The sequence below is a fragment of the Octopus bimaculoides genome, chromosome 9, assembly GCF_046866305.1.
Source record: "Octopus bimaculoides isolate indiv1 chromosome 9, ASM4686630v1, whole genome shotgun sequence".
Taxonomy (NCBI): Eukaryota; Metazoa; Mollusca; class Cephalopoda; order Octopoda; family Octopodidae; genus Octopus; species Octopus bimaculoides.
The window spans coordinates 73,731,366-73,746,828 of NC_142936.1; the positions used below are offsets into that span (position 1 = coordinate 73,731,366).

The following is a 15,463-nucleotide window of genomic DNA, read 5'->3' on the forward strand; positions in this document are numbered from 1 at the left end:
ATTGTTAGAATCATTTTCAAGCAATTTACTCGGAATGTAATGAATTCCTACCTAAATGTATTATTTTGGGTATTAATAAACCTGCACAAGACTAAGTATAGTTGCTAGTCCTTACATACATACATACATACATACATACATACATACATACATACATACATACATACAATAGAATTTTCCAAAGATTCTCCACCTGAGATTCTTTAGATGAATAGATGTACACACTTGGGGATTGGGTGCGTGCGTCGACAGCTCAACCAACACGCCAATTCAACCACATATTTACAAACATCAGGAACTCTCTTGACTCAAGAAGTCTTGTCACTTTGTTAACGACCGGCTTCAGAACTTAAAACTCAGAGAAAAAACATACATACACAAATATTCATACATACTAATATTGAAGGAATTGATGATATGGTTCCTTACAGTGATTGACTCTCTGTCGACTGGAATCTCGGAACGAGGAAAATGCTGGCTTTAATCATTGTGAGGAATTATCTATTTAATTCCATAAGCACAGGTTGCGGCAAAAAATTTCTCGCATTTAATGGGCTTACAAAAGTTTTACCAGCAAACGTATGGTGTACACCGACTCAAATCATACCAATAGTTATAAATAAAAAATGGTAAAACATTAGTTATATAAAGGCACCTTTAACATCTACCCAACTTTATTAGCGCTGTCCCAACGGGCATGTAAAAATATGAGAGGTTGTTCTATCGCACTCTGTACATACTCCAGGCAATGCATTGGGTTCAGTTGCTAGAGATGGCTGTCTAGCATTATGTGTGTATATATATATATATATATATCAATGAATGTTTCGCATTTTTTCCTGTAAAGTGAATTAACAAGAAAGCTGAGGGAATATTCAAATTTAGAGCCATGATACATAAACACTAATATATAAATATATATATGTGGAGAGAGAGAGAGAGAGAGAGAGAGAGAGAGAGAGAGAGAGAGAGAGAGAAATGGAGATAGAGAAATAGAGAGACAGACAGACAGAAAGAGAGTGAGAAAGAGAGAGAGAGAGAAAGAGAGGAATAGTGAGCAAGAGTGTTTTTTCATATTTATGTGTTTACGTACATGTTTTGCTCGTACTGAAATGCGTAGGCTAGTTGGCATACACGTTGTTGATGAGTTTCCTAGATGTTCAACAAATCTATTTTTCTCCTAATATTTTCTCAAGCTCAGTAACATTTAAAATGGAAACCTATCAATTTACTATATCACCTATTCACTTACTAAGAATATACTATCACGATTTTACGCGAACTAGTTAGTACATTCGATATTACTATTCTATTCTGTTTTCCCTTTGTATTGTTCTCTTCTGGACATAAAGTTCTGAAAGAGACATGAAGTAATACCTAACTGCTTTACGAAGAACGTAGTAATTTCACGGTCTCTGCTATATAACTGCAAGTAAGAGCGATAGATCGGTGTGATTACTTATTCATTTATTAAGAATATATATACTACTACGTTTTTGCGTCAACTAGTTAGTACATTTGATATTTATTTCTCCGCCATTTTCTTTTGAACGTTTCACTTCTAAAAATAGAATTCTGAAAGACAGAAGGAATAATCTTGTGGAGAACCTGGAAATTTTATAGCCTTTATTGTATCATCATCATCATCATCATCATCATCATCATCATCATCATCATCATCATCATCATCATTATCATCAACATCATCATCATCCTCATCGTCGTCGTCGTCGTCGTCGTCACCATCATCATCATAATTATTGAGTGAGAGAGCAGTGTGTGCTATCAAAGTGACACAGGTAAAATATATGAAGCCCAATATATCCAGTTTGACCGACCGTCTGATAAGGGTACGCCAGGCTCTTGCATCACAATGATATGTGCGCGACATGGTGATCTCATATCAAGATAAACAGCGCATGACACTGCAGGTGGGGCCCAGTTAGAATTTTGTTCAGGTTGAGTAACCCATCCTGCTCAAAAGGTCCCTGAATAAGGGTTGTTTAAAAATGTTGAATGAAACACCCATGTTTCCAGGGGTGAATTATTCAAATCCCAAAGAATTCCTCTCAACACATGGCTATGATGCTCCTCTACTACCTCTGCTCGTGATCAGAGATGCACATATCGTCAGACGGCAACGGACATGCTCAACTGGTTAAGGACAAGTAAATGTGTGGTATTGAGCAAAATATTTGCTGAAGCCCATCTTTTAGACCAAAACAAAAAAACATGTACATGATAGCACTTCTAATCAGTTGAGATCAGAAACCACGAGATCCACTGACTGGTATTGCATTGGGGCATAGAATGGTACTGCATCAGGGCAATTCTTCTTCTTCTTCTTCTTCTTCTTCTTCTTCTTCTTTGCATTGACCCCTTCATCATTCGCCCTTTTGGCAAATAAATGAAATTATTATAATTATTGTTGTTCAAATTCCACTGAGGTCGACTTTGCCTTTCATCCTTTCGGGAGTTGATAAATTAAGTACCAGTTGAGCACTGGGGTCGATGTAATCGACTATCCCCCTCCTCCAAATTTCAGGCCTTGTGCCTATAATAGAAAGGATTATTATTATTATTGTTGTTGTTGCAAATAACACAGAGCGCTAGCAAACTCGTTAGCACATCGGAAAATATACTCAGTAGCATTTCTTCCAAATATTTACGTTCTGACTTCAAATTCAATACCAAATACCAGTCAAATACTGGGGTGATGTAATCAAGTTCTCTCTTTCCCCCAAAATTTCAAGCAGTGTCGACAATAGAAAGAAATATCAAGTCACGATTAAGGTGAGCAGCTGTAGGGATCGTCAGTACGTAGGACAAAATTCTTGACCACATTTCTTCAGGACTTTTAGTTTCTGACTGCAAGGCCTACCAAATCACTTTTACTTTTTATCTTTCTGTATCGATAAAATAAGTACCAGTCACGCACTGGGGTCGATGTAATCGATTTGGCCCTTCCCTTCAAAATGGCTGGCCTGGTGCCAAAATTAGAAAGAATTTATTATTCGCGCAATTAGAGTTGAATTTGGTTTAATACGAAGAGAACCAGACTAAAATGAAGGATCGCGGATATTTAGTTAATTCCCTCTACGTCATGAGTTCTTATTTCTTTATTGCCCACAAGGGGCTAAACATAGAGGGAACAAACAAGGACAGACGAACGGATTAAGTCGATTATATCGACCCCAGTGCGTAACTGGTACTTAATTTATCGACCCCGAAAGGATGAAAGGCAAAGTCGACCTCGGCGGAATTTGAACTCAGAACGTAACGGCAGACGAAATACCGCCAAGCATTTCGCCCGGCGTGCTAACGATTCTGCCAGTTCGCCGCCTTTACGCCATGAGTTCTAATATAAACTACACTGGTTTCTGGACAGCAAACATAAGCCCGTGTATACAAACGCCCCAGCGCACGCATGCACGCTATCCTAATGAAAAATCAGAGTTGTTGCGAAAAGACAAATTTTCCGTCGATGCACAATGAGTACATTCCAGAGTCATTTACCTTTGCTTAGCCCGGTCTGTTATTGCCCAACCTGTATTTATTTATGTTTAGATATTTCTCCTTCAGATTCCAAATACAAACGCTATAAATATGTTGAATATCTTATTTATACGTTGCAAAAAAGAATGCGTTTATGTAGGCATGTCAGCGGGGTTAATAATTCTAAACTGTAAGCATAAACATACTTAGACGGACAATAACACACATTACATACATACTTGCACACACACACGCACATACACATATTACACATCCGTACGTACACAGGCATGCACATCACACATACGTACATATACGCATATACTCGAATATTCGACGAGTTTCCACACACTTTGCTTTAACTAAACTCTATCCATAAGATAGTATTCAACCCAAGAATATACCAGAGGACACTTGCTCAAGGTGCATTGCAATGGATTCGAACTCAGAATGACGACTGCACAGCGAAATTATTAACAACAAAGCCATGCTTGCAACTACGCATTCTTCCTGCAGTGTTTTTGTGGCGGTTTATTTGAATTTCCAGGAGAAATATTCTATTCATAAATACAGGATGGGCAACGCAAAGGGCTAACACCATACGTAAAATGTTCTAGAAAATACTCTTTATATGTCGAGAGAATGTCTATCATTACGCAACAATTTCACTTATCTACATTAATATTCTTATCTTACTTGTTTACTTGTACAGCCAGAGGCGAACATAGAGCAATCAACGAAAATAATTGCTAGCATATAGATCATGCTAGCAGGATTATTTCTTGTTGGCACTCCGTCGCTTACGACAACGAGGGTTCCAGTTGATCCGATCAACGGAACAGCCTGCTCGTGAAATTAACGTGCAAGTGGCTGAGCACTCCACAGACACATGTACCCTTAACGTAGTTCTCGGGGATATTCAGCGTGACACAGTGTGCCAAAGCTGACCCTTTGAATTACAGGCACAACAGAAACAGGAAGTAAGAGTGAGAGAAAGTTGGGGTGAAAGAGTACAGCAGGGTTCACCACCATCCCCTGGCGGAGCCTCGTGGAGCTTTAGGTGTTTTCGCTCAATAAACACTCACAACGCCCGGTCTGGGAATCGAAACCGCGATCCTATGACCGCGAGTCCGCTGCCTTAACCACTGGGCCATTGCGCCTCCACAGCAGGATCATAAGGCCAACTTTATTTACATAACCTGATCACTATTACATTATCTATATAATAACTATTACGACTGTTTCTTAGTAACTGGAAATGGAGTAAGCGAATCCTGACAATGGCTTTAACAAAAATGGGTACCAATCAATTAAATGACTCACTATTGGATCTCTGCCGATCACTGAGTCTATTTTCAAAAGAAGGCTACTAATATGCATCTTAAACATATGATCGTATTTTTGTTTACAGTTTTTTAAAAATCTTATATAATCTACATCGCTGCTACAGTTAATTAATAGTCAATTAATAGCCAGCTGCTATGTAAATAAAGTCTAGCCTATCCTGAACAAGATCATATAATCCATATGCTAATTATCATTACAGTCTCTCAGCAACTAGAGTTGAGTAAACGAGCATTGACAGTGGGTCTCATGACGAAACTAATCAACTGGCCGACTTGAACTCGCGCCCCAGCAGCGGAGAGCCACGTGGCTTGACCGCGGGGTCTATTTTCATGCTAAGGATAAGAACATATAAATACGATCATAACATTTATTTACTATATAAATGCGTGCATGCGTTTGGTGCGTGTGTGTGTTTGGTGGTGTGCGCGAGTGGTGTCATGTGTGTGTATGGTGTAGTGTGTATGGTGTGTGTATATGTGTGTGGTGATGTGTGTGTCTGTGATTATAGTTCGCACTCGTGTAAATTGCAATGAAGCGAAGTACTCAATATTGCTAAGATCTGCATGATAAATTTTTCGCAGTTTCTCATTCATCCAACCATGCGCGTGCGCGCGCACACACACACACACACACACACGCACACATATACATACGCCAACACACAGATGCGAGCGGGTACGCGTACACGCATATAGTTATTTACCCATATATATATATATATATATATATATATATATATATATATATATATATATATATATATATATGTATGTATATATATATATATGTGTGTGTGTATACATATATATATATATTGTTATATATGTATACATACATACATGCACGCAAACATCCATCCATCCATACATACATACATACATGTTTTAAATGCGATTATCCCAATGAAACTCAAATAAACACACAATCACAGATTCTCTGAGATGAGAGATTAGAGACAGATACTCCAAAAGAAAAAAACAAAATAGAAAATTTACTCAAACAAGACTAACATTAAAAAATAATATGAGACGAAGAAAAACATATTTAAAAACTCCCTAACAAATATACTTCTTGATAAATCTGATTGGTAAAAAAAAAATGCAACAAAAAATTATATATACACTCATACATATATGCAAATATTTGTCCATACATACATACATACATATATATATATATATATATATATATATATATATATATATATATATATATATATATATATATATATATATATATATATATATATATAAGTATATACTTGCATGTATGTATGTATGTATGTATGTATGTATGTATGTATCTCTCTCTCTCTCTCTCTCTCTCTCTATGTGTCTGTATATCTAGTTAGCTATCTGTCTGCGTACGGTTCTCTTAAATATATTTGATGGCACTGGACCATTTTCATGACAGTTCCGTCAACACTGTAGGGATAGCATAAGAAATAAAACAAAAAATCTAAACATTAGTTTTGGTCAAAGTAAATTGAAACCTAACTTATTTCACAAAAAAAAAGAATAGTAAATAAATATGTAAATAAATAAATGAAAAAAGAGAAGAAGGAGAAATGATTAAAATGATAAACTAACAAAAGGTAAAAAATACAGGAAAGGAACAATTATATCTTTCTAGTATCAAAGATAAAGAAATGTAAAGTTTAAAATAACATAATTTGAAGAAAGTATTACGTGGTTGTCAATATGCCTTCGAACATCGTTATGAAACAAAAGATAAATTTAGCTATATAGTCTTTTAGGGATTCACGCAGACACACACATACACACAGACACACAGACACACACAGACATACATTCTCAATGTAATCTCGTGGACATCGGTGGCGATTTTTTCTTCCTCCGTTTTTCCCTTTGGACTTTCCTTGTTTCCGACGAAGAGCTCCGCTCGAAACGTCATACTCTCTCTCTTTCCTTTCCCGAGCGTCTAGTAACACAATCTGTATCACGTCCTCACGTTGTTGTTTTTTGTTGTTGTTTTTAGTGTTTTTCCTTTTTTTGAACCTATATATATATATATATATAATATATACAGAGAGAGGGATATATATATATATATATATATATATATATATATATATATATATATATATATATATATATATATATATAGAGAGAGAGAGAGAGAGAGAGAGAGAGAGTGAGGTGATTTAGCAGAAACGTTAAGAGCGTCGGATAGAATGTTGTGTGATATTTGTCACGGTTTTCTGCTCTCTGAGTTCAAATCTCACTGGTTAAATATGCCTTCCATCCGTTCGGGATCAACAAATAAGTACAGAGATTGATTCCTCCCCAACTTCTTGTCTGTCTGTCTGTCTGTCTGTCATATCGTGGCAGTGATGAGATGCTAGAAGGAAGTGAGTGACTTTTCATAATGTACCTCTTCTCAGGCCAGTTACTTTCATAAGATGAGTATGCTCGCCTTCGCTCTAATCGAGTACGGCACATGTTGATGATAAATGAGAGGGACAGACAGAAAAATAAATAGATTGATAGACAGATAGATAGACTGAGAGACAGAAAGGAGTCTAGTTGTTACAACAGTGAAGACAAAATGTGGCGGGAAGGAAGGAATATATGAGAGAGGAGGGGAGACGTGTTAAGGCGGGGGAATGCAATAACATGTGTTAATGGTGTAAGGAAGCGGTCAGAGGGAGAAGAAAATAAAACGGAATGCCAAGAGATTATAGGAAAAAAAAAGAACAACAAAAAAAAATTACAATGTTGACGGAAGAGAAGGGGTTAATGATAGAGAAACAAACCCTCAGTTGTTTGTTTCATGAAAATAATCAAGGCACTTTACTTGCCAATCAACTACGACTCGGAAAATAATTAGCTTTTTCTTTTAAATAACAGAAAGTGATAGTGTGGCAGAAGAATGTTTATTTTTTGCTATGATTTTTGTTTTACTTGTTTCTGTTCGTCATTTTTGGATATTTTTTGTGGGGTGGGGGTGGGATGGGTGTCTTTTTAAAGGATTTCAACTTTATGAATGGCGGAAAGACCGGGTGAGTTACAAGACTTGGACTACCGACTCCCAACTCATGAATTGGTGTATTCAGTTTTTCTTCGGGAGTTACGGTTTAAGTGTTTAAAAACAAATGATAGAAAATTGACAGTGAAATCCCATAATTTCATAAAGAGAACTGGTGAAATTCCTTAATTTTATTTGCAGAACTCCCTCATTAGGCCGAATCCATTGACATGTACTTTTGAAGAATTCTCAAATTCGAATCTGTGTAACAAAGTGGACTTCGCGGTAAATCGGGTGGTGGATTGAATATACCATCCAAGTAAGCAGCGCTGGATTAACCATTAAGTAAACTAAGCACTGTGGAGGCGCGTGGTTTAGATCAGCACCATGATCGTAAGATTGTGGTTTCGATTCCTGGATCGGGCGACGCGTTGTGTTCTTGAGCAAAACGCTTCATTTCACGTTGCTCCAGTCCACTCAGCTGGCAAAAATGAGTAATGCTGCGATGGACTGGCATCCCGTCCAGCTGGGGAACGCATACGCCATTGAAACCGGGAAACCGGGCCCATGAGCCTGGCTAGGCTTTATAAGGGCGCATTTATTTTATTTTTAAAATAAACACTACTTAGGGCATCAAGAGAAGGGGAATGGTACCCAGAAATGGTAAATGGTTTACAGCACAAAATAAATCACTTTAAACTTGCTAAAATGGTATTTGGTATGACCTGTCGCTACTAAGTATAGAAGCAGGTGCGTAATTAAAATTAATTTTGAGGATCTGATCATAGACTTTGCAATTAACAAAAGTCGGAGTTCAAATCTCACTGTTCAAATAAAGTCGAAATCTACAAACAAAAACACCATTTTCGATCTCACTTTTAGTTTTGTTCCATTTTGAAAAATAAAAATTCATTTTATTGTCTATTATTGTTTATATTTTGAATTACATATATATAGTGGTACTAAAATCTTTTAAGTGCTTAGGGGCTCTGTGGCCATGATGAGATTTGAACTTAGAGTACAAAGATCCGGAACAAATACCGCAAGACATTCAGTTCAATATTTCTAAAGTTACGTCAAAACATCTCACCGGATTAGTATATTCTTTTTTCGTTGATCCCAAAAGAAGATAAAAAAAAAAACAAAAAAAAACTGTTGGCTTCTGGAGGATTTGAATTCAGACCGCAACGTGTTGGAACAAATACTACGAGGTAGTTTGTCCGACACTCTAAACTACACTGCCAATTCACTGCCCTGAGTTCAATCCTAATCTTGGAAATTGTTGTTGTTGTTATTGCTGTTGTTTGTGCTTGTTTAGCAACAGGCCGACCACGAAGAAGCAAATAACAACTAATTCTACATCAAATCATATTCAAACGTGTTAGAAAGACAAGGACATTTATTTTAGATAACGCAGTCCTGCATAGAGTATATGTACATAACAAGAAAAACAGGACGGACACAGTTGGAGCGTCCTTCATCAGAAGAATGCGCCATGAAGCCTGCGGATAAACAACAAGAACTATAGCAGCAGCATCAATAGTGACAACAAGGAGCAACAGCAACAACAACAACAACAAAGACGGTAGCAACATTAATAAGCAACGACAATAACAGTAGCTACAAGAACAACAACGACAAAGCCACCACCACCACCACCACCACCGCCACCATCAGCATCACCACCACCACCACCACCACCACCACCACTGCCACCACCACCACTACAACTCCCCCAACAACAATAACGGTAATGACAACAGCAGCGACAGCAAAAATGAGCAACGCTAACAGATATAATAGTAACATTGACAACAACAACAGCAGCAGCAGCAGCAGCACCACCACCACCACCACCACCACCACCACCAGCAACTACAACAACAACAAGTTGTGTAAATGCTCCTATGAGCAGAACCGTTGCAGAAAAGAAGCGCAGCTGCAACAATCATTAAACTGCCAACAGCAAATATGGCACGTCGAGCAGGGGCAAACGGTCGACCTGTTAAAATACAATATTAGCAGCAAAATCTCATTAAAAGTACACCCTACCATTGGGTAATGTAGTCCTTAGTACACTGTGCCTGCATGGTGGTGGTGGTGGTGGTGGTGGCGTCGATAGTGTAGGAGGTTTACTGAAAGAATGTCTTTGATCGTAGGTATAGTCAATAAAAATTGGTCTGAGGTTAAAAAAGGAGTGGGAGGAAGATGAAAATAAGAGGGATGAGGAGGAGGAGGAGACAGGGAGGAGGACGAGAATGAAGAGGAGAAAGCGGAGAAGATCAGCAATACGACTTCAGCAATATCGTTGTTGTTGGCACTCCGTCGCTTACGACGTCGAGGGTTCCAGTTGATCCGATCAACAGAACAGCCTGCTCGTGAAATTAACGTGCAAGTGGCTGAGCACTCCACAGACACGTGTACCCTTAACGTAGTTCTCGGGGATATTCAGCGTGACACAGTGTGACAAAGCTGACCCTTTGAATTACAGGTACAATAGAAACAGGAAGAAAGAGTGAGAGAAAGTTGTGGTGAAAGAGTACAGCAGGGTTCGCCACCATCCCCTGCCGGAGCCTCGTGGAGCTTTAGGTGTTTTCGCTCAATAAACACTCACAACGCCCGGTCTGGGAATCGAAACCGCGATCATATGACCGCGAGTCCGCTGCTCTAACCACTGGGCCATTGCGCCTCCACTTCAGCAATATCAGCAACAACTAAAACTACAACGACGAACGATAGCAGCCATCACGAGCTATCTGCATCATCACTACAGAAACTGTATAAGTTATCCAATTTGAAATCAAAATGATTTGAACAAGGGTTTGTATCAATTATTTCATCAACTGAGTGAAAAAAAAAAGTAATTCTTTTGCTATTAAACAAGTAATCTTCAGAAAAACAACAACAGTAACAATAACATTTCAGAACGACATTCAAATCCCACAATCAAGTCTGAAAAATATACTGGAGCTACAAGGCGGTGCCCCAGCATCGCCACAGTCTAATGACTGAAACAAGTAAAAGAACACACGCACACACACACACATACACACTCATATAATTCTTAAACAAGAATATTGTTGACAGTGACTTCGAAATTCCAGCAAGCTGAAACAGCGCGTCGGCATAACTTAGGCGAAAGTCACTTAAACAACATTCTTGTTTAAGAACAATAAATTTGTACTCTATAAAAGTATCGATTAACCCATCAGAAATGATGTAAAATTGTTTTTATAACAGAACCTAAAGGCAGACATTGATAACTGAAATCTACAAGTTTTTTCTTTCACTCTCTGTTTATTTTCTCTTATTCCTTTCTATAGAAGAGCGTAGGCTCGAAACGTAAAAGACTTTTTCATTTTTCCCGAGCATCAAACGAATATACTTGTTTGTTGTTCATACACCTCTCTTCGTCTTTTGTTTTTCTTTTATAAATTTCAACTTTATATATATATATATATATATATATATATATATATATATATATATATATATATATATATATATATATATAAAACATATTGACAGATGCACAAGAAATAAAACACCGAATTTCCATATTTTTTCTATTATACCAATACAAAGGATTCAATCTCCTTACAAGAACGCCTAAACAAGGTAAACCTGTTCATACAAAAGTACAGACCACACCTTAATATAAAAACTTGACCACCTAATCCTTACACATTCCTATTTCAAAATCAAATTTATTTACCACTACTCAATAATGCTGAGGTGGTAGTTGTCACCCTCGCCACCTATTGCCTCCCTTTATCCATTCAACATCCATTCTTACTTTTCAAGAAATCCAAAATGTCGTGATTCCTTCGTCTCAAGGAATGATTACTTCACAATGTCCCTTGAAAAGCTAATTTAAATAACGAAAACCAGTTGGATATCACTACATTTTATGAGACTTTTACCAGCCATAATATATATATATATATATATATATATATATATATATATATATATTTATAAAAAGATATTAAAACTATATGAAATGAAGGCATTTCTCTTCCCCTTTTTATATGTTCTCGACATATTTTCACTTCATAATTTTGCCACGTGGTGTATACTGATTCTCCAGCATTTTTGCTCCTTATGTATATGTATATATATATATATGTGCACACACACAAATATATACATGTATATGTACCACACACTGTGTCATGCTGGATCTCCCTGAGAACTACGTTAAGGGTACACGTGTCTGTGGAGTGCTCAGCCACTTGCACGTAAACTTCACGATCAGGCTGTTCCGTTGATCGGATCAACTGGAGCCCTCGTCGACGTGACCAACGGAGTGCCACTTATACATACATATATATATATATATATATATATATATATATATATATATATATATATATATATATATATATATATATATATATATAGTAGTATGCATGTATTCTATTTACACTTCAGGTTGACAGCTTAAATGTTCTCTGGGGAGATGGTGGCAAAGGGTTAAGACATTGATTGAGCAGTTGTTGGTATTTCATCGTTTGTTTGTGATTTATTCTAAGCATATTCAGAAATTAGCCTTTTGTATATCAATATTTTTTATTCTCTTGATAGACTGCAAGTCATTGACATCAAATCCTGCTGCTGCTGCTGCTACTGCTGCTGTACATGTTATTGTTTAACCCGAAGTCAAACCAGACCGAACGGGTCTATGATTCAGGATGTTCCAGGTTTGATTATTTATATATTTATTTTTCTAATTTTTTATTTGCTTCAGTAATTGGACTGCGGCCATGCTGGGACACCGCCTTAAAGAGCTTAGTCGAATAAATTGACCCAGATACTTATTTTTTATTTAAAATCTGGTAATAATTTTATTGGTTTATTTTGCCGAACAGCTAAGTTATGGTGGGGACATAAACAAACCAGTACCCGGTGTTAGGCAGTGTGTGGACTAGCTCACACACAGACACACACACACACACACACACACGCACTCACACACACACACACACACACACACACACACAGAACGGGCTTCCATTCACTTTTATGTCAACAAAATTCACTCACAAGTCTTTAGTCGGTCGAAGTACGCCCTGTGGGACTGGACCAAAAACCACTCGGTTGCAAAGGTCAGACTTAATGAATCAGATTTAAAATTAAAGGCATTTAAATCGCATGGACAGCTGATTGATTTAAGATCAGGTTTGAGTGATCGTGTAGGGAACTCTCTTGATGGGTCCTCCATTATTCTATATTGTGCGGTTCATTTTGCTGTTGTAAAGGTATCGCGAAAACGCACGGAACAATGCGTTGCTTACACACACACACACACACACACACACACACACACACACACACACACACACACACACACAAACACATACACACACAAACACACACACACACACACACAAGGGCGCGCAGAAAAACCTAAGCAGCATGTGATGGAAAACTCATTTGGCAATCAGTCATTTTGTAACCACAACCTGCAGACGTGAGCTTTTTTGCACTATGCTTATTAGAAGAGCGGTCTTCCTGCTTTTCGGTATTTGCGATTGTATAGAAGCTCCACTGTGGGCTGCTGTGTTGCATATTATGGTTTGATTTTTACTGTTACGGAAGGTATACTCATACACAGGTGCCTATCTATCTATCTATCTATCTGTCTATCTATCTATCTATCTATCTATCTATCTATCTATCATCATGGACGGACGTAAGTTGCATTTTTCACCTCTTAAAAGACCTATTTTGTTTTAAAATTTTGTATAAGTTGTGTATAACACAAAATACTTCGTGAACATATATTTTTCAAATCGGAAATAGCTCTATTTAGAGCCTTATTTCCAAAAATTCAAACATATCTTCCTCGTTCCTAGCCATATTCTTTAAAACGAATATGGCTAAGGTTTTCAACGAGGCCGACTTCCCGCTCCTAATGCCAGAGGCGAAAACACTTAATGCCGTTCCACATGAACGCAGACAAGTGATGAAGAAGAGCAATGATTCTGAGTCAACTGCTGCTGCCTCAACCACCACCACTACCACCATCACGTGTACAAACTCTGCTGCTACAGCAGTCTTGCCTGCCACCGTCACCAGTGACAACAACAACAACAACGACAAAGACAACAACAACAACAGCAACAACAACAACAACGACACAAATGTCCTTGCTAACACGACCACTGTCCTCACCACTGCTACTACCAGTGACAATAACAACAGCAACAACAACAGGACACCGACCGTCAACACCAACACCACCACTACTTCGACAAACTCTGCCGCCACTACCACCACCTTTGAACTTGGCAGTACCAACACCACTGTCAATACCACCATCAACAACTACAAGACGAACAAGATAAACAACACCACAAACGCCACAAACAACATATCTGCCAGCATCACAAAAACAAATTTTGCCGATGCAACGAAAGAAAAAAGAACAATATTAACATTCACCCAAAAACAAATCAATGACACAAAATCCCTTCTCACGAAAGAAGGTGACACTGTACAAATACACATACCAAAAGCAATTATTGAAAATACAAACAAGAAGCACATATTATACAGACTTATCAACAAGAAAACGAAGTGACCGGAGAATTTCTCCACCCAAAAAATTGAGATTTGTCTCAAACCGATATGGCCCTTTCAAAGTCATGTTACTTGGGGACGAAAATTTGCCACGGTCCTAGTACGCTTTAAGAGCGAACAGTTAGCGAAGGAATTTTCAACACTCTCTCTCCACACAGATGACTTGGTGATGATACCGAGTTATCTTGGACAGAGAGTGACGAAGGTGACAGTAAAGAATGTCCCTTCACAAGTGGAAACACAGTGGATAGTAGGTTCTATATGCCTCGAAATGGAGGAGGCAAATATATTAGAAATTGCTACTGCAGAGGAGAAAAACTGGGAAGGGGGAAAAAAAGTCGAAGTCCTCCTCCACATCACTGAAGAGGAGTGCCAAAAGATCCCCACACACATCCAACTGGCAAAGGACCACAAGTTATATGTAGTGGTGGAAGGAAGGCGGCCACGTTGTTATGTATGCGGCAGCGAGGCACACCTCAAGGACAGTTTCCCAACCGCCGCCAACCAAAAAAAGCAACAAGGGCAACCACCAAAACCCGGAAAAAAACCCTACTACCAACACCACCATCAACAATCAAAACAAGAGAAACACAAGCAACACTGGCAACTGAGAAGACAACAGCATCTGCAAAAACAACAAGTGAGGAAGCAGGGGAAAAGAAAGAAAATTCCAAGACTGTTTCCCCCTCCCCCACATCACACACACCTCACACAAATAACAAGCCATCAGCACCAACAAAAACAGCAACACAACCACTCACACAAGCACACACAGACGCTCACAATTTGCCCCTACCCCCTTCCGATTCCTCAGAACCTTCGTCGGAAGATGAAAGTAATGAGGAATGGCAAATAGCCCAGAAAGGAAGGAGGAAGAGGAGCAAGAAAAGAAAAGCAAACACAAACAAAGCAGGGAGATACACAACTCCCGAAAACACTCCAGACACCAACACAAGCACACACAACTACAACACAAGCAACAAAACCCCAAAAGCAAGTACACACACAATGCTCACTGCCATCAACACAAAAAACTCAGAGTTGATGG

At 38.2% G+C, this 15,463-nt stretch overlaps 1 protein-coding gene and 1 long non-coding RNA gene across 25 annotated transcripts in view; one reads left to right on the plus strand and one right to left on the minus strand.

Moving 5' to 3' along the window:
- LOC106868745 (FH1/FH2 domain-containing protein 1) overlaps window positions 1–15,463 on the minus strand; it is a 357,696-nt gene that overhangs the window by 307,713 nt on the left and 34,520 nt on the right. The gene's annotated exons all lie outside the window — the stretch shown is intronic.
- The window catches only part of LOC128248733 (uncharacterized), a 181,110-nt gene that overhangs the window by 147,607 nt on the left and 18,040 nt on the right, over window positions 1–15,463 (plus strand). For all 4 annotated transcript variants that reach the window (XR_016243192.1, XR_016243194.1, XR_016243191.1 and 1 more), the window contains one exon: window positions 12,418–12,533. This is a non-coding gene — a long non-coding RNA (uncharacterized LOC128248733). The remainder of the gene's footprint in view (window positions 1–12,417; window positions 12,534–15,463) is intronic.